We start from the raw sequence: 25,990 nt of genomic DNA on the forward strand, positions 1-25,990 counted from the left end.
CCCCGGTGGCAAGACTCTACTACCTTTTTCCAACCATCGGGATTTTGTCCTGGTTTCTTAAGAAGGCAATGCTTATGTGGAAGGGTGCTCTGTGTGGTTTTTCCTACTGCCTAACAAACTGTTTGCTGGTTTCAGTCAAACCTGACAGAATAGATACAGCTCTTAAGGACATAGCACTGCTATAGATTTGATGGAAACAGCCAACTCTGTGGAGGAGAGGTTCTAGTAGTGTGTCCTCGAAGAGAAGGGTCACAGAGTGAGTTTATCCCTCTGTCTAAAGACAGACATTATAAATGACCTGCTGCAGGGGAGCTTCACACTTTAGACACAGAGAATCCAGCCACAAGACAAAAAATACGTAGGAAACCAGCGTGCTCTAATTTCAGTTGCTCACTGATACACCTGCATTGGAATGAAACCAGAGTCTGAAATAGCAAAATCCTTTACAAAGTGGAATCTGTTCTCCCTGTGCAATAGCCACATCATAATTCAGTTAGGTACTTACTACAGTGCTGTAAGTCTGTGTGTAGACATACAGTCACACTCACCTCTCACTTGTAATACAATGGGGTTGTAATTCTTTTATTCTAGAGTTTAGCTTGAAAGCCTCTGACTGGCTTGTCTTCTCCCAACACAAATATCTATGACACAGATTGAATTACTGTGGCCTTGGAAGGTAACCAGTGATAATGTTTAATAAGTAATAACTTGTATGCTAGGGGAGATGGACTAGTTTTTATACTTCCTAAGGTAAAAAGATCTTGCATTAGTGTTAGAATCAATAAAGGTAATACTTTGCATACTGGATGCCAATATTTCTTGTAGAATTTCAGAGCCTGTTTATCCAGGGCAGTAACTTTTGCAATCCTTGATGTCTTAGTATCAGTTATCTAGTTATCTCTGTGATGTTTCCTCTTATGCAACCTTATGATAACATTAACAATATTTTAAAATAAACTTCATTCTGGTATCTGGAATATCAGTATTTGAAGTTTCACACTGAATTGTCCTGGGATGGTAATAAACATGAAATGGAGAAAAAAACAGAACAAAGTGCCATTTTAGAAGATACAGAAGAGGAAAACAGATCAATGAGACACATCCTATTTGGGCTTCTTGCATTGATGTAGAAATAAAATGTGGAAACTAAGAATGCCCAAATTTATATGAGGACATTGCTATAACAAAAATATCAATATGCAGGAAAGATTGAATAGGCCATGCCAGTGGCAGAGTAATGCAGTTTGTTAAAGAAAACTTGATGTCAATTCAGATTAACAAATTAATAATTTCAGTGAGTTAGGCAGAATTTCTATGCATTCCATATGTATAACTATGCTATTGGACACATATTACTAACCAACAAGCCAGAAGGTCAGCTTTGACTGATATTTTGAGGGAGTCATAAACATTGCAGAAGCAAAAAATGGCTATGTAAGCTGGACAAATGTGCTGCTCAGACTAATTCAGGTGACTGCTTTGTAATTCAACAGATTAGAAAATCCACAAAGAGAGAATTAACCCTTGATTTCATTCTGAATAGCATACAGAATCTGTTCCAAAGTGTTAATATCTAAAGGACTTCCCTGTAGCTGCAAATACATCATTCTTAGCTTTGATAGCTTTGAAGAAGCAACAACCAAAAAAGAGCAGTAGAGTGGTACTCGACTTCAGAAGGGGGAACAACATAAAACTGAGGAAGCCTCTTAAAGAGATGCTAAAGAGGACACTGTAGAGAGTTAAATCTTTGCAGGTGGCCTAGAGTGTTTTAAGAATATTGTATTGGAAACACAGAGTAAATACATGCTACACATCAAGTAAGACTTGAAAAAGAAGAGACTCAGCATGACAAAACAGCGGGAAGACATCCTTCAAAAAACCAAAGTTGTATCCAAATGAGGAAAATAAAAAGGATCATAAAGTCTGGTAAGTTAAATGCAGAACGCAATAAAGCAATCTAAAAACAAATCTTGCAAAAGGTAAAAAAATTAATAATAAATCTTTCTCTAAATGTCGCTAGCAGGAAGTTTGCCAGGGAATCTTTGGGGACAATATTTGATCAGAATATAAGAGCCTTACTTGCAGAAAACAAGGCTGTGTAGAATGATTAAATGATTGCTTTGCTGCTTTGTTCAGCAAAATTCTTTGTGGAAAAGCTTGTGGAGATTGCTATGCTAGAACCCTTCTGATGAACTCACTGAGGAGTGACTAGAGTTGCTGGTAGGAATAGAGAAACTGATCAGAAATAAATCACTGGAAACAGATTCTATTCTCACAGGCTTTCTAAAGCAGTTCAAAGGAATAATAGTCAAACTACTGACAGCAATATGTAATCATTAGCTCAGAACTGCTTTGATAGCTGAGCGAAAAGTTGCAAATGTCTTGCCATGTTTTCAAGACAGGGTGGAAACCTCAAACTTGTAAGTTAATGTCTGTAGCAGGCCAACTTATTAAAATTATAATCAGGAGTGGAATTAGAAATAAATATCCTACACTGAGGAAGAGTTGACATGGCACTCATGAAGGAACAAATCATTCAAAAACTCAGTGAAGTCCTTTGAAGAAGCCAGCAGGCATGTGAACAGAAGCTGACACAGCCTGCTAGGTCTCCAAAAAGAACTCAGCAATTTCTTTCATCAAAGGCTCTCATGGAAATTAAATAGCCACCGAATAAGAGAGAAGCCCTCAAATGGATATAGAATTCTTTAGAACAAGGAAACAGAATTAAGGAATAAATAATAAATAAAAAAAGGAGGGATGTAGCCTGTAGAGTCCTTCAGGACAAGTCCCCGTCTCTGTGCTGGGACCTGTGTTGTTTGGTGTAAGAGGAAGTGAGTGATGAGATGACAAAATGACAAAATTTTAGTAGTTATAGTAAGTTATTCCAAAACATTAAAACGAGGGCTGATTGTGAAGAATTCTGGAGGGACATTGTGAAGCTCAACATAAAGTGAAATGATCTTTCCTGATTGCAGCTGCAGCAGCAAACCTAAAAATTGTTATCTCATTTGCTATGCAAAGTCTTACTGATAGAGGAAGACGGGATTTTAGATTTTGATTTTAAGTTCAGCTGGAGGAAACCCATATATAGACTAGGTAAATTCAATACATCTTACATCCCTTTGAATAAGACAGAATCAGCCTGACTTAAAACAATTACAACTGCCTAAGTTTTTCATTCAAATAAGTAACCCAGAACAAAATCACAGTGTTAACTGGCTTGACACAATGCTGTGAGCACCCAGAGATGTTGAGAATATTCTCAGTAGATGGATGCAAGTGCAACAAGACTAGAGGAATGAATGTTGTTACTCGGTATCTGATTGTCTTTTCTGTAAGACTGCTCCTAATGTAGTACCTGAAGAAATTAATATTCCAGAGATATTATTTGAACTGTATGTGAATTCAAATGAATATATAATTCTAGAAGTTACTCATGGTAGTTACTCACTGATAAGTGAGAGTTGTGTGAACATAACTGAGATATGATGTAAAGAAAACTCAGGAAGGAGTTCATATCTTAGGTGTGAAAGAAAAGGAAGGGTAAAAGATTGTCCAAGGTGGGCATGGTGCTGTACCCTAATAGTTAGACTAGTTAACTAAGAGAAGAGGCCACCAAATACAAAACTTTTCTTTAGGACAGCCTTTGTCTTGTGAAATTGATTTGTCTCTACATTTTCAAACAAAAGATATGTGAAAATTTGGATTCAACTGAACAGATGTAGATCACGTATCATTTTCACAGAAAATTTTAAGTCATGGATTAGTTGCCTGAATGCTTTTCCAGTGTTCTTTCATATTCTTTAATATTCTTTTAAGGGGTTTTTTTTGCATTTTTTATAATTTTTTTCTTTAATATTCATCTTCAGTCATGACACTGCTGCTGTAAGCACTGGAAAATACTCTGGCCCAAAATTATATACAGAAGAGGGCGTGCGTGTGTTTGTATACACATGAAAAAAATGTGGGAGTAACATAGGCCTGGAATTGATAAAGATGTCTGGTTCAAATTCACGTGCTCAAGTAGATTTATGCAGATTCACTATTTCAAAACAATCAGATCACGTTCTTTTCTCTTTCAGCATATGTATATATGCATAAACAGATGTGTTTAGGGGGTGTTGTTTACATTGTGCTGTTGGGCTCTTCAGTCAGCTAACAGCTGGATTAGTGAGAACTTTGTCTAACGTGCATTATAAAATGAAGAATATAATTGGCTGAAGTGGTTTCTGGGGGTGTTCAGCCTAATGCAGGTCAGAGCTTGTTAGTTAATTTATTCTCTAAATATCATTACGCCCATCTGTTTCCCCTACTATTTTTTAAATAAATTTAATTTCTTTCCTTCCAATTTGAAATATTACAGACTGTGGGAGCCAAATGTCTCCTGAAATCTGTAGCCTGCTTTCAAACCCTGCCATTGTAGCTCACAGCAGGCGGCCGGCCAGCAGTAGCTGAAACTGAGAACTCTTACTTGCATCTGCTGGGGCCCACCGGTAGCTGGCAGATGTTACAGAGAGGAAGAAAATGAACAGCCATTAGAGTCAGCTGTAAACCTTCCGCCAGCCCAGAGTATCTAGAGCAGGTCCAAAGAAAGAGTAAATATTAAAGAGCAAAAGCTGGTTTACTTCTCTTTCTCATTTGACATCAGTTTCCAAGGAAACTGAACAAAACGTGAGAACTGGGAGCCAGCAGCTGAGATTGACTCAGCTGGTGGCTAGTCCTGCTTTTGTTCCCATGGAAACACGTATCAAATTGGCAAAAATAAAGAAATAGGGCAGGGTCAGTTCCAAAATGGCAGAATGAATGGCTGCTGCTTCAGCTACTTAAGATGAGACTTGCTGGTATTTATTCCTCTTCAGTAAGCAATTCCAATTTTAGTTCTGGCTCCATTATTCACTTCCCAATAAACGGTACTTCCCAACCTCAGGAAGGTAGGAACCACTATCATCAACAAGACTTGTAACTTGTCTTGTTCAGCAGCTTGTTTGCAACAGTGACTGGCACAAATACTTTCAGAGGTAGATGCTAGAAATGTGTAGTGCACATCTGACAGTTCATCTGCCATGCTTAAATTTTCAGCCATCATTCATAATGAGTAGTGACTTCAAATGTACAGTTGTGTATATCTCATAACTGTTTTATACACTAACTATTTGAATACTTTTGTTATTCCCATAATTGTCAGTTGGTTTTGACTCTTGCTAACTTTTCACAGTTCAGTGTAACTGCTAATTAGGCACTATGTGAAGAACTTCCTTCTTCAGTCTTGTAAATGTTGCTTTTCAGTCCCATTGAATATACGTTATTTTTCATTTTGGGAAGAAAAGAATTGAATCTTCTACAACTACTTTTGCAGTACCATTCATTACTATACATCTGTGTATTTATGCAACCTTATTTTCTTCTTCTCTCTTCGGTAGACAGTCCCAATCTTATTAAGCTGTTTTTCCTATGACATAGAACCTCTAAAGCATCATTTTAGTTAGGATGACTAATATTGCATATTTTAGAAGATCTGTGTAATGGTTTTATCTATTATTCATTTTGTTATATTTAGTGTATTCTTTTTCACTGTTGTACACCATTAAACAAAATTTTGGACTTTACTGTCAAAGTGATTCCCAGATCAGTTCCATGCACTAATTAAGACCCTAAGAAATGTGTAACTAGTTCCACTGTTTTTAGGTGAAAATGGATTTACAGTTACTGAAATTGAATTCCATTTGTCATCATATGGCCCACTCATCCTAGTTACTCTCCTCACAAATCTTTAGACTCAATTAACCTCAATTTTTTGTCTGCATATTTTCCTTCTTGTGCTGTTGAGCAACACTGGTTTTAGGGTGGAATTATGTTTCTTAGAGTGGAAGCATTACTCTGGTATATGGAAGCATAGTACTGGGGGTTTTTAATGTATAATTATTGTCACGTGTGCTGCTGTTATGTAATCACACTTCTGGCATGTCGCTGCTGTTTTGTGAACACTTTTCTGTAGTTCTTCTGGTTCTGAGGACTCAGCTTTCAGAGATACCCAACAGGACCCATCCTTTCCACCGTAGTTGGCAATTCAGACTATTGTTCTCTCTTTGGGATTTCAAGGTATAATCACCAGTCCTAAGAGAAATAGACTATTGGAGTAAAGGAAATCAGATGGCAGATATCTGACACCAGTAAAGTCATTACATACGCATGGATTAAAAGCAGCTATTTACCTCTTTTGGTAACAACACTACTGAGATTGCGGTGTATAGCATGAGACTACTAATATATGATTCACAACCTAATCACCATTAAAAGCAACAGACATATCATCTATCAGTGATACCTGGCTGGTTCACACAGAAGGCATGGTGACAGTTTTGTTCTTTCACTGAGGAGGCTCAGTATACGATAGACCCAGTGGCACTTCTTCACTTTAAACTTCAAATGCATAGGATGCATTCATTCAGATTTATTCCTCTGAAGGCTGAAGCCAGACCCAAAGTTAATACTGATTTTATGCTTCCTTATAAGGCTGTAAACAACTTCAGAGTTGGCAGAGGACAACACTGATGCTTTTTGGCAGTCAGGAACTGAGTAACAAAGAGCAGTGTACCTGGCTTTAGGATATTTCAGCATTCATTCAGCAGTGCCGCACTTGCCAGGGCTTAGAAGCTCATCTCCTCACATGCTTTCCTTGTTCATTCAAAGATAAATCTCTGAGGGATCTCTGGACACATTTTTACTTGAACTGCATATTAAGTGTCAAGATTTAGAGACATTATAATCCAGACAGGAACATTTTTCACTCTTCTGTCAGTGATTTGAGTTGTTCTTAATATCAGAAGCAAGAAAGGCAAGAATACTCTCCCTCCATCAAACACCAAAGCCTGATTAAGAAAAACTTCCAGAAAATAGACTCCAGGAACTGATTAATCTTCCCCATTGCATTCTATCCTGGGCATTCAAAGTTCATCCCTTCTTAGCCCTGTAACATCTCCCTGTTGTTTTCTGGAAGCAAACACAACTCTATAGAGAAAGACAGACTTTAATGTTTATGTCAGGAAACAGATGCTGATGCAGATGAAATGAAGCATAATGAACTACTCCAAGAATATGCTGAGACTGCAATAGAGACAGATAAAATCCTTCTACCAGACTTCTCTGAAGATAGTGAACTCTGCATTAAAATAGCTATTCAGGATAACAAATTGTCTAATGTACTTAATGCTTCTTTGGGGGAAGAATATTCCCTTGTTCCTTCAGATGTTTAATAGGGTGATACTGAAAAGACACACCCTGGCTATCCTGGTACTCCTTTAAAACCATACCTTCAGTCATGAGCAATCTTATGGAGAAGACAAGCTTCAGCTTATAATATAAGTTATTATAGTCAGTATCGTTCACCAGGAATGTCCTGAGTTCTGGACAGGACATTGTACTGAAACACATTAGTGGCAGTGATGGATTAGTCCTGCTGTCAATGGAGAGAAGCAAACCATCCCGTCAGCTGCCACAAGATCTTTATGCAGTGCTTGACCATGAAGTAATGCTCTCTCATCTAAAAGATGCACCTTGGCTTTGCACTAAAACGGCTTCAAAAGCAGCTTTGCTGCTCAAACTCTTAATAGGTACTGATGTACTTTTACTTAGAGGTGAAGTGCCATGTGGAACACTTCTGTTTCTAGCATACAAAGGAGACACTTGGTGAACCAATATTGTCATGGTTTAAACCCAGCCGGCAACTAAGCCCCACACAGCTGCTTGCTCGCTGCCCACCCAGTGGGATGGGGAAGAGAAGAAGAAGGGTAAATGTGAGAAAACTCATGTGTTGAGATAAAGGCAGTTTAATAAGTAAAGCAGAAGCCACACACATAAGCAAAGCAAAACAAGGGATTCATTCACCACTCCCCATTGGCAGGCAGGTGCTCAGCCATATCCAGGAGAGCAGGGCTCCATCATGTGTTACAGTGACTTGGGAAGAAAAAGGGCATAACTCTGAACATCCCCCCTTTCCTTCTTCTTCCCCCAGCTTTATATGCTGAGAATGATGCTATATGGTCTGGGATATCCCTTTGGTCAGTTGGGGTCAGCTGTGCCAGCTGTGTCCCCTCCCAACTTCTTGTGCACCCCCAGCCTACTTGCTGGTGGGGTGGGGTGAGGAGCAGAAAAGGGGCCTTGATGCCCCCCTGTAAGCACTGCTCAGCAGTAACTAAATCATCCCTGAATTATCAGCACTGTTTTCAGCACAAATCCAAACCATAGCCCCATACTACCTACGATGAAGAAAATTAACCCTAGACCAGCCAAAACCAGCACAACTAGCTTAGCTAGACAGCATGGGCAGATGCACAGGCAATAAGCAGATGGCAGATTGCTGGAAACTTAACCGATGTAAAACAGACTTTATGCTGGTGGGGAGAAGGCCTGAAAAAGAACTTCTATGTACAAAGCCATCCTCTTTATGTCTATGCACTACAAGTCATTTCACTTCTGTATTTAGTTCTGGATTCCTCACTGTTGCTAAGCACTCTTAAGCAGCATTCATAAGTAATACTATACCATATTTGTACCCAAACCTTGAAGACTCTGTCCCACCCTTGAAACCAATACAGTCTTAGTTGTTTATGCCATATCATCTGCAAAACACACATACAGTATATTTGGACATGAAAATATAGATATTTTGAAAACTATTTAAAAATCCTGCTAGTACCAGCAGAGGATATTTACTGCAAGTGCCTTAGACCATTCTCTGCTTGGGTTTCCCATACAGTAGTAAGCCAGACCTTTGGATACCTATGTTTTATATATGTAAAGATTGCTTCATTTTAGAGGGTAAAGTTCTTCTAGATGGTAAACTTCTCTGATAAGCATACTTTAAAAATTCAAATGTATATTTCATATGTGAGAAAAAGCTTTTTTTGGGATCTGCCAAACACTAGAATGAACTTTTCTACAAAAATTGCAGGTTATCACAAAGCTTCACACTCCTACAAAAGCAAGGATTGTTTCTGAATTAGTTCTTTCCAGCATCAATATCCATCAGAATGTGTTTATGCATATGTATTTTTATTTTAAAACATCCCGCTCTCTCCCTGGAGAAAAGAGAAGAAACACATAACAGCTGTTAACCATATTGTTAGCGGGACCAATATGCATTACCAATGCTTCAGTGACATATATATTCTTAAAAGCTATAAAACTGGGGGCTTTGTGCTTTATAATGGCCTGACTCACCCTAAAGTCTACTTTCCAAACTGTCTTTGTTCTTATACCACCAGCAGCTGCATCTGTACTCTGGGAAGCATATGCCTGCCTTCCATGCTTCTCCACCCCCCTGTAATACTTTCTCCTTTCTCCATGAATCCATGAACTCTCCTACTTACTAAAACTTACCTTATGCTCACTTTCACTGCCATAATCTGCAAGTCATTGATAAAACTGACTGTGTGAAAGGACAGCAAACTCAGGGCTTATGTCACCTCAGTTTTAGATTATTACCCACAGGTGAGTGGTTATTAAAGACTGGCAATGCAGCTGTTATTAAAGCCTGCAGGTGGCCATGGTTTAGGTACCATGAGGCTAGTGTTGATATGGTTGTGGAGAGTCAACTCAAGGCTTCCCAGTAAGACCTGGTTTAATGGTTTGTGGTAAGAATCTAATGTAAATGCTAACTTAATAATGTGGAAGTGGTGGAGTAAGCTCTTAGTGAATGAGGGTGGGATAAGGCCTAACTTGAAGGCCTTGCAGAATTTGAGAAGGTGATAGTGGCCAAAGGTAACTGAGAAGAGTCAGATTTGGAGGAGACATGAAAGAGCTGGGCTTGCTGCTGTCACTGATTGTGTGCCAGAAAGATGTGGAAACAGTGCCTCATAAAGGGAGAAAGACATTCCCTACAGCTGTAACTGCCTGGCAGCCCTCCTTGTCATTTTTTTTGGTGGTAGTCTATGCAGCATGCATTGTCTCCTCTTTGTATAGTCTAAGTAGACAGCAAGAGTATTGCACCTTACGGGAGCTGTTCTGTGACCTGTAGCAGCTGCCTACCTGTCCTGTACCACTGCTTATGAAGTCTAAGTCCATGCCTGTGTAGGGCAGTCATCTCACAGCTTGCGTAAATGCTTCTATGTATTCCTAGACATTGTTCTTATACCATATCTCTTACAGCCTTTAAAATGTAGGAGAAGCACTAACTGCCCTTCAGTCCTCTGGCTTAAAAGCAATTTGCATGAAAAGCCTATACATTTTTGTCAAACTACATTTTTTGTTAGCTTCTTTTTGACAATTAAACAGCAGTATTGTCTCTGAGCATACTTTAGATAATGAATACTTAATGTATTGTTTTATTTAAAATCTTCTGAATCTTGGTGGAGTAATTAATTTCTCTTACCTGAAAAGAAAGATCTGGTGTAAAAATTTTGTCAACAGTCTCCTCAACAGAAAATGCTGAGACTTCATTCTTTTGTCATTTTTACTTCTTGCCTTAAATCCAGCAATGTCATGGATCAAATTTTTTGATTTTCAGGTACATTTAAAGAATCTCACTGTTGTCTTTTAGCTACTTGCTCTTGAGAACCTGCATTAGCCATCCTAATTTTTCTCAAATAATTTTTTCTCTAATATATATATTTTTTGTATCAACATCCTTATTATGATTGTATTTTAAGGGACTCTGGTTATCTCAAATAATATTTTGGATTTAAGTGCCTTGGTGTACTGATTTCTTTGCTACTGCTATTTTATTTATTAAATATTTATTAATTCTGAGATATTTTTATTGCTTTTCAACAGCATCTGTGACCCAAGTAAGAATTTTAAAGATTGGAGAATCTTCTAAGCAGTTGATAGTTCCTTTATTACTACATCAGGTTAGGGTTTATGAGGCAAGAATCCTCATTTTATGGGAATACCCTGCTTACATTTTAAAATCATTATGCTGGCTTTTTTCATTAACAAATAAAATATTGTCTAACTCTTAGTAGTGTAGAAAAATATCTTCTGATGTGTGCTACAGAATTATATACTCCAAAAAGCATGTATTTGTGAAAAAATATTTCTCTAAATATTTAATTTCAGTATGTTGCATATTTACATATATATATGAAGGAGTGTGTGTGTTAATATGTACATATATACATATATATTTAATATCTTGACCATTGATGTTTCAGTTCTGGTATCTGGTCAGGGGCCACATGTCCAATTAAAGAATTCTTTCTTTTTCCTTTCTACTTTTTCTAAAACTTGATGTACATGTATTTTTCCAAAAGGCACAGAGCAGGGAGTCTTTCTTGCTTTCTGGCAGTCTTGAATGTGTGAGCTCCTACTTTATGTGAATTTCAAGAATCTTTTATGGAATGGTACAGGACCCAAACGTAATTGAAACAACCCATGGTTCTGATTATGGTAGGTGAAAAGTCAATATCCCCCCTTTTATATATTTCTGTGTGCTGGTTACTTTTCTGCAGAAAAGGAATTTTGATCTAACTACTTTGATTAGTCCCCTCTCAGTTTGTGATACTGTTGCAAATAAAAGTGGAACAGAACACCTACATCATAAATTTATAGAACTAATGATAGAAAGGAATTTACTATGGAATTTTCTATTTTAAATAATACCATTGAGCTAGCATGTAACTTTGTGAGGCAGATGAAAGCAAAGTGAAAATTTCTTACTGCCAACATGGAGGTGTTCTTCAGCTTTGTTATATAGGTTGAAGGCACATATCTTCAATGTTTTCATTGGAGTCTAATCTTACGATAATGCTGTGATGACGGTTTTAAAGCAAAGTTTTTTCATAGTCTTCATTTGCATATACTAATATAGAAGAAAGAACAGCCAGTTAAAGCACTGTGGAGACACATTCAGGATGGAAATGTATGTGTGATGGCAGATTATCAAACAACATTATAAGAAATGGCATTACAAAGGAATTAGGCTGGAGCAAGATGGAAAAGATCACTGAGAGGGCAAGAGTGTGATAATTTGGGTATTTTTCCTATTTGGACACTGTTTAGGGTTTTTAAAATAAATTAATAAAATTTTAATTAATCTGAAATGAGAGTCATATCAGAAGTGATCAGAGTAATTATTTAAGCTGTTAAAATGATGAACTTTGACAAGTCATTTCCACAAGTCACTATGACACTGGTTTCATAAATTGAAATCCCAATAAAGATTTCTGTTTTCAGTGAAAATTAAATGATAGGTGAAACTGAATGTAAATAAATGTCAGGTGATGGTGAGATCTTGATACAATAGCACATAGTTATAAGAAAATGTCATCCCAATGCTCAGTAGGAGTCAAAAGGCAAACCAAGTGTAAGGAATTATAAGAAGAGAAGTAGGGAACAAAACGTAAAGCAATATTAGGCCACTATATGAATTCAGAGTGGAGTTATACCTACACTGTGTACAGTTCCAACACACTTCCCTACCTTCAGGAGATGGAAAACATACAGACAGAGCTATGTAGAGGATTGAGAAGTGTGGAATAGCCTCCATCCAAGGAACAGGCTGGGATCACTTTTGTCTAGAAGAGAGATGATTGAGAACAGGGAAGTATAAAATCTTCAGTGGTTTAGAAAATGTGAACAGAAATGATCACACATAGTCTATTCCAATACAAGAGCTAAGGAGTATGAAGTGGAACTGGCAGGTTCAAAAAACATACAACACATAGTACAGATGGAGAACTTTTTTGCAGTGTGGTCCATCCTAAAAGTTTACATGGGATTAATGTGGCAGCTGGGCACACTCAAGGAAGAGGAATCTATCAAGAGGTGTTAAATACGAAGATGAGACCTCACACTCAAGAAATCTTTGAGTGGCAGACAGAATATTCTAGAGAGTTGTTTCTATATGAGTGGGCCTTTTCAGATTCTTCCCTAGAGAAATGATGTTATAGTAGGATTTGAGACATGTATTGGGCTAAATAGATCTCTGTGAGCAAGTACACCTGTTGTTATATGCATCAGCTATGCAGAGTAAAAAATTACTTCTGTATTTTTTTTCATTCTCTTTGGATTTAATTTTATTTCTATTCTTTATAACATTTTCATAGAATAAAGAGAGGTGTTCTGACAAACTGCAGGTAGCCCTTCTGAACGTTGATGGAAGAATATTTAGAAAGTAATTCTCAACACCAGATGTCCTGCATTCTTTTCCAAGTATGTCACAATATCATATTTTTGTAGCACTTGGTAGTTGTGCTACAATGAGAAAACATATTCATCTAATACGTAGTTGTGCTACAATGGGAAAACATATTCATCTAATACGTCATAAAGAGGAAGAGGTCTCCAGTGTTTACCCATTTTTGTTTAACTCATACAGAACGGTGACTCCTGAAAATGAAACTGAAGTTAAGAACTGAAATATAGAATTATAGAATAGCTGAGACTGGAGGAGACCACTGGATATTTTCTAGTCCCGTGCCCCTGCTCAAAGCAGAGTCACCTAGAGTAGGTTTTTCAAGACCATGTCCAGTCATGTTTTGAATATTTTCAAACATGGACTCTCTACAACCTCTCTGGGTAACGTGTTCCAGTGCTCAACTATCTTCATCAATAAAAAAAAAAAGCTTTTTTTCAGATGTTTAATGGCATTTCCTGCATTTCAGTTTCTGCCTTTTGTTCTTTCATTGAATATCACTGTCAAAAGTCTGGCTTCATCTTCTTTACTCCCTCCCATTCTGTTTTTATGCACATGGATAAGATTCTCCTGAGCCTTCTTGTCTTAAGGTAAACTCCCAGCTCTTAGCCTCTCCTCATATGAGATGCTCCAATATCTTGAGCATTTTAGTGGTCCCTTCCTGGACTCAGTTAAGTATGTCCATGTCACTCTTGCACTACAGATCCCAGGCTTGGACACAGTACTCCAAATATGATCTCACCAGGGCTGAGTAGAGGAGAAGAATCACTTTCTTCAACCTGCTGGTGACACTCTTCCTAATGCAAGGGCTCATGGCTGACTCATGTGCCACTTGGTCTCTGTCAGGACCCCTGGGGCCATTTCTGCAAAACTGCCTTCCAGCCAAAAGGCACCCAGCCTTTATGCACGGGTGTCTGTGGTTCTTCCTTTCAGGGGCAGGACTTGGCATTTACCTTTGCTCAGCTCAGGAGATTCCTGTCGTCCCAGATCTCCAGCCTCTCGACATCCTGCTGAATAGCAGAGCAACCATCTGGTATATCAATAGCTCCTCCTACTTCTGTATCATCAGCAGACTTGCTGAGGAAGCACTCTGTCGTATCATCTGCATCATTAACATGTTAAACAGTATTGGCCACAGTGCTGATCCCTAGGATAAACCACTCATGACTGGACTCCAGTTGAACAACATGCTGCTGGATATCACAATCCTTTGAGTCTGGCAGTTTAGTCAGTTTTCAGTCTCTCTCATGGTCCACTTGTCTAGTCCATACTTCATCTGTTTGTCTATGAGAATGTTATGGAAGAGTATTGAAAGCCTTGCTCAAGTGAAGATAAACAGTGCCAACTGCTCTCCCCTCATCCACCAAGCTAGGGATTTTGTCATAGAAGTCTATCAGGTCGATCAAGCAGGATTTCCCCTTTATAAATCCTTGCTGACTACTGCCAGTTGCATTCTTGTCTTTAATGTGTTTGGAAATGGTTCCCAGTGGGATTTGCTCAATCACTATCACAGGGATTAAGGTGAGGTTGACTGGCCTGTAGTTCCCTAGATCCTTCTGCTTGCCTATATCAATGGTAACAGTGATCTTTGGGTTTTCCAGTCCTCTGGAACCTCCCCCAGTCACCACGAGCTTCCAAAGATAATCAAGAGTGGTCTCACAATGACATCAACCAGATCCCTTTGCCTTCATGGATGCATTCAGTTGAGTCCCACAGATTTGTGTATGTCCACTTGGTTTAAATGTTCCTTAATGTGATATTCCTAACTGAGTATAAAACTTCACTGCCCCAGACCTTCCCACTGTTTTCAGGGGCTGTGATTCCTCAGAGCAAATTTTATCAGCAAAGTCTGAGGTGAAGAAGGCATTGGGTACCTCATCCTTGGTCACAGCAGCCAAGGTTGCCACCAACCTTCTCCTCCTCCACCACTTCTGCCTTTTTTCTAGTTATCCTGTCCAGAAGAGTGCCTCCTCTCATCATATCATCCATCACCTGTGTCAGGAAGTTCTCATCAATGCAATCCACACATCCCCAGGATCTGTGGTTTTCTGTGTTGTCTTTCCAGCATATATCAAGGGCAGTTAAGTCCCCCATGAGAACCAAAATCTGCAAACATGAAGCTTTTTCCTGTTGTCCCGATCATACACCACTTTGTTCTGCCCTCTAATCTTAACTCATAAACTCTGGAGTGGCTCATCATCCGTTGCAAGGCAGAGCCCAATGTATTGCTGCTGCTCTGTCATGTAATGGGCTACTTTCCCTTTTTCCTTTCCTAGCCAGTTCCTTCCTATTTATCTGTTGCAGCGCTCCAGTTATGGGAGCCTTCCCCCCACATCTCTGTGACCCCAATGAGGATGCAGACCTGCAATGGCACACATACCTCTAATTCCACCTGTTTGTTCTCCATGCTACATGCATGCATTGGTGTACAGGCGCTTTGAAGAGATGAGCCATTATGCTGACTTCCTGGAAAAAGTGTGAATGCTTCCCTCACTGTTGTCTTCACCCCTGTCCTCCTGACATTTGCATGCATGCACTTCATGTGGGCTTCCTTACATCCTCTTTTGTTGTTTTAAAGCTCTTTCTTGTCTACCTCACCCTGCCTAATCTTTTGCTGCTGAAGAAAAAATCAGTGAGCTATGGCCTGTGTCTGGTGAGATTGTCAGATACCTGTATTTCTGAAAACTGTTCAGTGCTTCAGTGAACTTCACTGTGCTTCATTGACTTATAGAAACAGAAGTGCTGTGTGAAAGCAAAAGGCTTTCAGGGTTCAGTACAAATATGTACAATTGTTAGACAGAAAATCTAATTTCTACAAACTTTGTTAATAAATTCTGGATAATGGTATTTTATTTAAATCTGGTCACGTCTGATCAAAAAATGAACCCATAAAGGAAGAGGTGCATGCAAGAAATGTTGAGCTCATAAAAAAAATTGAAAACCTCTGTTATTAAAGAAGTCTAAAAAACTATGGCTTTGCTTGATTTTGTAGAATTGGTCCCAGGAGGATATATGATTACTATCTCTATATTTCATGGAATATTAAAGACCAAGAGGGGAGATGAACTGTGTGTCAGTGCTGATACATGAGAAAAATAGTTAAAAATTGATCAGGAGTAAACAGAAGCTGGAAGTGAGATGTTTCTAAGGCACTAGATTAGTTGAAGATCTAGAATTATCTTCTTTTAGAGGGGTAATGATTTATCATTAAAAATTCAGAGTTTAATAAGTATATGAAGGAGATCATAGGATGTGGAAACTGGACCCATGTTTCTGTGTTTATGAACTGGGCCCCAAATTTTTACAAAGACCTTGTGAAAACTGCTTGCATTCCTGTTATTTTCCAGTTAAAGACTGGCTAGATTCATCTGGATTTTGTGATACTTTTTCAGCCACAAATGGCTAACACAAGAGAGAATACCACAGCTATCACTGCATCTCCTTTAAAATGGTTCATTTGCCTCAGGCTTTAGGATTTAGCTGTAATGAAGATGAAAGATTGATGCCTGACTGCTGACCTACTTTGAGGAAATGAAAGAGCAGGTGGCATGCTGCTGACTAGGAGAGTAAAAGGCTGTACTAAATGCAGAGAAATAAAAGCATGGCTAAATAAAGTCTCTTTTAGATCACAGCTACTTTTCAGGAGCCCAACATGGAATAATACACATCTGGGAACCTCAAAACCTCTTTTATATATATATATGTGTGTGTGTGTGTGTGTAAATATATTTAACCTATTTGAAATAGTTATTTTCATTTTATGGAAGAAGGCTCTGGGAGTTACTGTGAGGGCTTTTAATCTATCAAACTGTCAGAGTGTATTGTAAAAACTAACAGGAAAAGCTGGATGAGGCAAATTACAAAAAAAGTACACAGCTTAAAGCGTGAGAGACTTATGTCAATGCTTGCAACAAATTGTCCCCCAAGTTTTGTTTAATCTTTGGTGAAAGAGAGGCGTGTTCATCTAAACTCAGAGTTAAGGTGCTTCCAACTGTGTGACAGAAGTGTTTAATAGTTAGTGACAACCAGTCCTTCAGCAAACAGCTGCCACCTTTTAACTAGGAGCAGTGTACTCTAATTTGTGTCAGGAAATTCATACATGAATCATGAAAAGGGGCTAAAGGAAAACATTTTCAGTTTCTTGTTGGCAGTCTTGTGTTTGAAGCAAACCAATAAGTACATTGGTGAATGAACCTAATGTTGACCACCAAATATGGCTGTGACTTCTCACAACTGTCAAGTTCATAGAAAATGGCATCATTTTTAAGCTAATTGCTTTCATTACAAAGCAATTATCTTCCATGTTTTGGAGCAGGCAGAGAAGAAAAGAACCATATTGCGTACCTTGAAATCTAATGGGAAATGGTCTGAGCTGCAAGCTAAGAGACTTGAGTTGTAAGTGAACATCCTCTCCTTACATCATGCATTTCTGCACTTCCAACAGCCCTGTTAACTACAGTGCCATGCTGACATCCTGAAGTGAAAGGAAATTTTACAATTTAAGTAGGTCCTTCTGTATTCAGCTTCAGATGGCAACAGGACCCTAGTATGTTCTTTAAGACATCCAATTCTCATTCAATTAGAGAGTCAAAAGTGTGTGCCATTTTTAAATCGTCTGGCTCTGACTTTCCCTTCAGTAAATTATTATAAATATTCAAGAATGTGATAAAAGGCAAATTTGTAGATCTTTAGACTCTTGTTCTCTTACATGGAGAGCTGTTAGTTTAGTCTTTGGGTGCAATTCAGACATAGGGGATAGCAAGCTGTTGGGCTGTCCAGTCTGTAACTATTCCCAAGACCTTTCCTTTTCTAAGTCTGGGAATAAAATCTGATTTTAGCATCTGACATTCAGCCCATATTCTAAAATAGCTTAGTAACTCATTACTCATTTTTGTACTATCTTCCTTTATTTTTCTGTTTTGAAAGGGGAGACAGCTAGAGGAAGTAGCCACTTATTATTTTGGTGTTATTCAAAGCCTGACAGTAATTTAGAGGGATAAAGGGGAAAAACATGTATGTATGTATCAGGGAAAGTGCCAAGTGTAGGTGCTGAACTTTTTTTTTTTTTCACCCTGTCAAACATTCTAGTTAGAAGAAAATTTGCATTTGTTTTTTATATTTGTGGGGGTGCAGGAGAGTTGCAGGAAATTTTGTCTTTGTATCTGAATAGTACAAGGCGTTACATATATATATCCTGTAAAGGACAAAATTTAGTTTCATAATTTTTTCCTCAAAAAAAGTTTGTTTTCCAAGTTGTTGTATTAATAATTATGGGTGTGATTGCCTTAGGGTGTAGGAATTGTGCTATCAAGACTAGCTTTCCTCTGATTTTGATGTACCTCACCAAGTGTCTGGTAGCTATTCATACAAAGCAAACTTGTTTGGTTGCAGTCCTACATCCTGTCTCATAGATGCTCCATCATACATATGCACCATATTCAGCTCACTGAGAATACTACCTTATTGAAGTTCTGCATAAAAGCTCTAGAAAGGACAAAAAAATAGTTACTTTTAATGGTGGAGTTAACTCATAAAACAACTTATAAACTACATATTCTTATTTTTAAAATAATTTAATTTTAGGATGATGCAGAATCTTTTAAACTTTTCTGAATTATAAGGCTGCCTATATACACTAGTGATATGGAAAAACAAGAAGCCCTTTTCTGTTGATCTTACTTGACCAAACATGAGAAACAGGAGTGAAGGTGAGGGTAACCTAAGGAAAAAATATAAGAGGAGCAGAAAACTATTCTTCTTTTGGATCATAGTCCCAGAAGCCAGTAAAGAAAACAAGGCAAAAATATGTGGCAACTGACTGTGCCAGGACATACCTAAGACACATCTATAAAGAAAATACCAAGATAATTATTTTATTGTCTTAGACACAGACTGCAGATAGATTATTTTTAAAAGGTTAATGAAGTCTAGCCATTAAAATTATGGGGTTTGGGGTGTGTTTGGGCAGTTAGGACTATTTTAGTGCAGTTAGTAAACATTAATTAAAAAGAAGATTCTTGCCTGAAAAGATCTATTCAGAAAATTGCATAGTGAAGTGATGTCAATATTCTTCTGTGTTAGAAATACCTTGCACCTATGTAAAACGGAGTCTATTTTCCTTTTTTAAAAAATTAGAATCCATGGAAATTTACTTCTGTCGGTACTGAAAGATTTAAGATGTCTGTGTATCCCTCAATGTGATTTACATATGAAGTTGAGAGGGTTTAAATAAAAGTGTATTCTAAATTGGACATATTTTGTGACATCTCTAAATTGATTTTGACCTGGCTTATAGTCATTTATTTCTCATCAGAACTCTTGCTGGTGTACAGTTATTAAGGTAAAACCTTCTTCTAATTCTGCAGGTTTTTTTACCAGTTTAACCAAAATATTTTTAACTTATTTAAATCAAGCCAGTGATGTTTATTATGTAGGGAAGCCATGAATTTCCAAGCTAGCAAGTTATCTGTCACAAAGGCATACTTACTCTAGGTGGAATAAGCTGAAGGACTGGAATCTTTGCTATTAGACATTTGAATACTTGGATTAGGGTCTATTACTGGTTTGTGTACAAAGGGATAAAAAGTATGATTTATGGAAATCAAGTGAAAATTTAGTTTGCTTTGGGATTCATTTTTTTTCTTGATATTGTCAACTGAATTATTCATCATAAACAATTTGTGGGATTTAAGATAGGAGTGGTCTGTAAAAAAAACATTCAGTAGTGATTTAATTCCTTTTTTTCCCACATTTTCAGTCACTACCCTCCTTTTTCCATGTTTGCCTGAGTCTTTCAATGAACAGAACTGTAGCTTTTTCTCTTTGATGTATGTCCCTTTTGATTAGGAGATCATCAATTATTTAGATTGTTCCAAACCTTGCAGCCTAATACTTTGAACATAAGACTGTAAGTAGAGCATTTTGAAGATCAGTGTTTAAAAATAGGTCATGTTTTTCAAGAGATCAGCCAATTCAGTGCTTGAAAATCTGGAAAATCCTCCTGATTAACATTCAGTATTTGTTACCCTAATATGGACTTGTTTTTAAAACATTAGCTATATTATTTTCTCTATTTAGAAAAGTCACCTAGCTTATGCATAACGTTTAATGCCAGTTGTATTATTAACGGAATCTATTAAAAATCAAGAACAAAGATATTTAAGTGGTTTTGCTGAAGGAAAAGAAGGTATTTTCCTAACTTCCCTTTAACATCCATTTCATACGGTTTGGGAACCTTGTAAAATTATCAGTGTTGTTTTGCAATGATAATTATTTGGTGCATGTTCTTTATTATTATTATTAATAGTAATAATAATATTTTGCATTTCTGAAGCACTTTTCATCTGCCGACCTCAATTCTTTTTGCAAACAGCTAATTAGACTTCAAAACACAGTAAGTGGTGTTATACCCACTTTTCTGCAGGGCAGTACTGGAGGGCAAACCATGCTGCCTCTCAGTAGGCAGTCCAGGATGCTTGAGAGGATGAGTAGTAACCCCCATGAATATGCATTGTGAATTAATATGCCATGAGGGAAGTTTTCTTACTCATTCCAACTAATTAGCTTATGGCCTGATAAATGAAAAGGACAGGAATTTCAAACTGTTCCCTGCAACTGCATGCTTAAAAGTTTTCGTCTTATCTTGTCATATGGCAGTGACAGTCATGGCAACAGCAAAGCTTTTCACAGTGGCTTTATATGCCAGAGAGAAGTTCAAACAAAACTAACTACTTACTGATATTTTTTGATTAAATGGTATTTTCCATCCTAACCTATTTAAATGGTGACAGTTCCATTTCTTCCAGCTTTGCTTCTTTAGTTTTGTTTTTGTTTGCTGGCCGACTGCTTTTAACAATGTCGCTCCTGATACTGGGCTAGTTTCGGTGGTTGTCCAAACACTGTGGTGTTTTAAGGACTGCCTGTTACATACAGGTATATTGGCAATTATCACTCCACGCATACAGAGATATTTATCTCATCAAATCACACATTGAGTTTAACGTCCTCCTTTTTAAATAAGGAGGATAAACTTCTATGATGAAATGACTGGCCTGGTAAATAAGGGGAGACCAGTGGGTATTGTCTACCTTGACACTATTTCCCTTAAGATCCTCACAGAGAAGATGTAGGGGCTGGATGAGTGAGGTAAATTGAAAACTGCCTGAATGGCTGGGCCCAGAGGGTGGTGATCAGTGACACAAAGTCCGGTTGGAGGCCAGTAGGTAGTGGTGTACCCCAGGGGCCAATACTGGGTCCAGTCCTGTTCAACATCTTCATCAATGATCTGGATGATGGGACAGAGCGTACTCTTAGCAAGGTTGCCAATAACAGAAAACTGGGAGGGGTGGCTGATATACCAGAGCATTGTGCTGCCATCCAGAGGGACCTTGGCAAGCTGGAGAAATGGGCTGACAGGAACCACATGCAGATCAACAAGAGGAAGTGCAAACTTCTGCACCTGGGGAGGAACAACCCCATGCAATAGTGCAAGCTGGGGGCTGACCAGCTGGAAAGCAGATTGGCAGAAAAGGACCTGGGGGTGCTGGTGGACACCAAGTTGAACATGAGCCAACAATGAGTACTTGCGGCAAAGGTGGCTAATGGTATTCTGGGCTGCATTAGGCAAAGCATTGCCAGCAGGTGAAGGGAGATGATCCTTCCCCTCTACTTAGCACTGGTGAGGCCTCACCTGGAGTGCTGTGTCCAGTTCTGGGCTCCCCAGTACGAGAGAGACATGGACACACTGGAGAAAGTCCAACGAAGCCACCAGGGTGAAGAAGGGACTGAAGCATCTCTCCTATGAGGAAAGGCTGAGAGAGCTGGGACTGAGGGGGATCTTATCTATGTGTATAAATACCTGAAGGGAGGAGGCAAAGAGGACAGAAGCAGGTATTTTTCAGTGGCGCCCAGTGATAGGACCAGAGGTAATGGGCACAAACTGAAACACAGGAGGTTCTGTCTGAACATCAGGAAACAATTTTTCACTGTGACTGAGCACTGGCACAGGTTGTCCAGGGAAGTGGAGGAGTCTCCATCCTCAGAGGTATTCTAAAGCTGCCTGAACATGGTCCTGGGAAACCTGCTCTAGGTGGCCCTTTGTTCCAGATCCTTTCCTACCTCAACATCTCTGTGATTCTTTGATTCTGTGAAGTAAGAAGGTGAATTTCCTAAGGTTCTAGCTCAGGGCTGCTTGGGATTTCCTCTCTTCTACTAATTTTACCTTGGTTGCCATGGAACCAAAGGCAGAGAAACAGAAGAAATCAAGTAATGAAACCTACAAGTAGTTTCTCAAGGGAATGAGGAACTGAATAAGGTAAATTGATAATAAATAAAACAAGAACTATTGCTCACTTCATTGAATGCTTGAAAAAGAAACAGAAGTATGTCTTTAAATGCAAAACTGTCTGGATTAGTATTTTGCTTTTTGTTTAATATGTCATTTCTCCATATTATCTTAGTTTATTACTAGTATCATCTTTACACAATAACACGGTTTGATGTTTTCTGCACAAACAATATTAATAAGACCACTGAAACTATCCACCAGGTCTTGTTTTAAGAGCAAATTGCGGCTTAGATGGCTGTCCTACACACAGGTGAATTTCACTGTAATTTTTTGCTTTTAAAAGAAAGTATTAACTGTTCACAAATATTTTTCCTGGAGACTGGGTAGAAGACCATTGTGAAATGAAGTACATCATTAACATGGCCAGCACAAACTGTGGTTTATTGTACCTAATGTTTAGCATTTGAAAAAGAAAAGAGTAGGGTAAAACTACTGGTAGAAATTCCTGTCCTTAACATCCAGACTACAGAATGGCATTTTGTCATCCATGTCTCATGAAGCAGCTCCTCATAACATATGTTGTAGATTTTTGGTCTCTGTCTTTTTTTCTTACAACTTATACTGCTGATTCAGGCCCTGACTCTGCAAGCTATTCTGCACATCCACCAGCGTGTGCTCAGTCACTGAACCGTGGCTTTTCTGAACACACGCAGTATTCCTTTTACCACCAGATTCTGCATTAAGATATTGAAGATTATTGAGAGAGGTGCTGGGTTTTTTCTTTTCCTTTTCCATCTCCTCCTCCTTTCTATTTTTTTTTTTTCATTATTTGTATTGTTTCTCTTCAAAGAAAATAAATATTCACTTGAGACAGTCCAGGTGAAAGAGTACTGCTTTAGGACTCTAAGGGTCAAATACAGTTACAGAGGGCAAAAACATGAAGGTGGCATGTTGTAAGGTCAGTAACTACTGGGAAAACTGCAATGAGAGGCTGTTTATCAAAAACTGTGATGTGTTATAAGGAAAAGCATTAGGAAACTGGCAAGCAGTCTGAAGTATTTTGTATTATTCTTTTTTTCTAACTAATTTCTAATAAGCAGAAAATCTCAAGAACTCAGAAACCACTAAGAACCACACTAACTGGAAATTACATGGATCATCAAATACAGATTATAGACTCTGTGAAAACCAGTCTTCTGATGATTCCTTATGGACCTACGTGAAATTTGGTGAAAGTAATTCACTTTGTAACACTAGAAAGAGTGGATTATCACAACAGAATATCTCCAAGGTCTTTGAGCTACAGAATAGCCCCTTATGTGACCTATTTTCTGTGTTTTGGCTGGTACAGCTGAACATCTGCAGACCCTGTGATGGATCTCCTTCTCTGTTAGTTTTGCAGAGTAAATCTGTTCAGTGTGTAGGAATCACCATTCATCAGGTTATCCCTAGGCTGCAGTATTTGCCCCGGGGGTAATTCTGATGGAATAAGGGCTACAGCAATAAGTGATATCACCTGCTGAAAGAATTAGCTGTGAGTAATAGAAATGATCAGAGTTTTGTTTAGGCATACTATAAATCTATCTTTTTCTTTACTTGCTTGTCATTTTAATTTAACAGATGTCTGTTATCAGGACTTCTTCCCAATATCTAGCAATATTCAAAACACAAAAATACACTTCTGTGTGTTTTGACTTTTTAAATTTTTGAAAAGCATTTGGCACATATTCATGTTTTGGCAAGAAAACGTATAATTTTTTTCCTTTTCATTTAGCATTATGGCAATACCTGTGGCTCTTCTGGCTGGGGCACTAAGATGATTAACACATAATCTTTTGCTAAATGAAAGTAGTTTTCACGTATTACCTAGACATAAAATATACTGGGTGTTTGGAGGCCGTGACTTCGGCTTCAAAATTCATCTGTTTGCAGATGTATCTGCTGAATTGCTTCCTTTAAAGTACAGCAAGTACAATGACACTCAGTGCAGGTGCTCAGCCTGGTCAATGCTCTTTCCAGAAGTCCCCAGGCTGTGTGCTGTAGCTCTTCTGAGACCAAAATAGATTGCTGCCCTGAGAAACCGTGTTTTGGAAGTGACTTGTAGAAAACTTTTATCTTCTTACACATGTTATTAATATACTACAGATTTCAATTTTCCACTGGATGTTTTTATTGTAAGAAGTCTAGCCTGCTTGTGCTCTTCCTACACTCTTTTTTGATTCACCAGTTCAGCAATTAATTATGCACCCTGGCAACTTCCACACCAGACATCTCCTGTGAAGTCTGCCTTCTCCCTTTCTTGTTTTCCTCCTACCCATCTTCTCCCCAGGCTTGTTGCAGAGATAGAAGGAGGACAGGAGGAAGGAGCAGAAAGGTGGGATCTGTTTTTCAAATAGGGGAATGTGGGGAGAAGCAGCCCTGCTGCCAGTTATGAAAAGTTTGACTCCGTCACTGTCGCTTATAAGTTACATCTGCTCCTGAGTTAGGTTCTCTGCAGCTGTGGGCTTTGGTGAGCCAACATAATGAGTCCTTTAAACTTCTCTGAAAAAGGAATTTGGCCCTTTGGGTTGATTATTTGATTTTACCTTGAAGGAAAGCAGAATCTGAAACTTTCTTGCCTGAGATTAGACGTCTTAAGATTTTGTTTGCTTCTGTGAATGGAAAAAACTTCAATAATACATGTCACTAAACTGAAGGAACTATGGATTTTGTGTACCTAAGCCATAAAAAGGAGTCCACTTCCAAGTCTTTCTTCATAACACTTATAGTGTGTATTTCCATTTCAGCCTACATCTGCTCCTTTTATGTGGCAACTATCTGACAAAATTGTACCAGAATTGTCTGTTATTTTGTGCTTCCCTTCCAGATACAACTTGTCCTAAATGGACTTCTATTCCAAAAGAACAAAACCACTAAAGGAGCAGTGAGGTGTGTATTCACCACATCTGCACAGTCTTTCCAAGTAAACCCATGTGAAACACACATAAAACTAGAATATGCTCTAAGCCATTTTATTGCTTATTTGGGCAGAATTATTTTCCCCCAAGCTTGTAAGATCAGCATTCCTGTTTATCTTGAAACAACCAGATCCTGCAAATTCTCGTCCTTTTGCTGTACACAGTGGCATGTCTAATTGAAATGTAAACAGAAGTTATAACTCTGAGTCAATTCCTGTTGAAATCGATGAAAAAGTATTACAGAAATTAGTGGCTTTGGACTGATCCAGGTAATTATTTAAATGTTCTTCTTCCCTCGTTCCTCAGTTTCCTCTTTCTCTCTCTCTCCCTTTCTCTCAATTATAATTTGCATTTACTCTTTTCATTCTTTCAGCTGCCTCCTTTTTAGGTTACACCTTTCCTCTTTATTCATTCATTTTTAACCTACTACATCTCTTATCTCAGTTTTTGCCATTGAAAACTTGCATTTGCTCCTCTTTCAAGGAAAGATGTTTGTTTTTCTCTCCTCTCCTGAGGACACACCTGTGTTTGGTTAACTGGAGTACTTTCTTTTCTGCTATTTTACCTCTGTATCTGGTGAGATATGCACTAATTTTGCCCAGCTGAATGTTCCAT

The 25,990-nt window shown here is 38.3% G+C and overlaps 1 protein-coding gene across 3 annotated transcripts in view; it reads left to right on the forward strand.

Annotated features, from left to right (window-relative positions):
- The window catches only part of GABBR2 (gamma-aminobutyric acid type B receptor subunit 2), a 487,733-nt gene that overhangs the window by 349,491 nt on the left and 112,252 nt on the right, over nt 1–25,990 (forward strand). The window lies entirely within an intron of this gene.

This window comes from Strix uralensis, chromosome 1 (assembly GCF_047716275.1).
Source record: "Strix uralensis isolate ZFMK-TIS-50842 chromosome 1, bStrUra1, whole genome shotgun sequence".
Lineage (NCBI taxonomy): Eukaryota > Metazoa > Chordata > Aves > Strigiformes > Strigidae > Strix > Strix uralensis.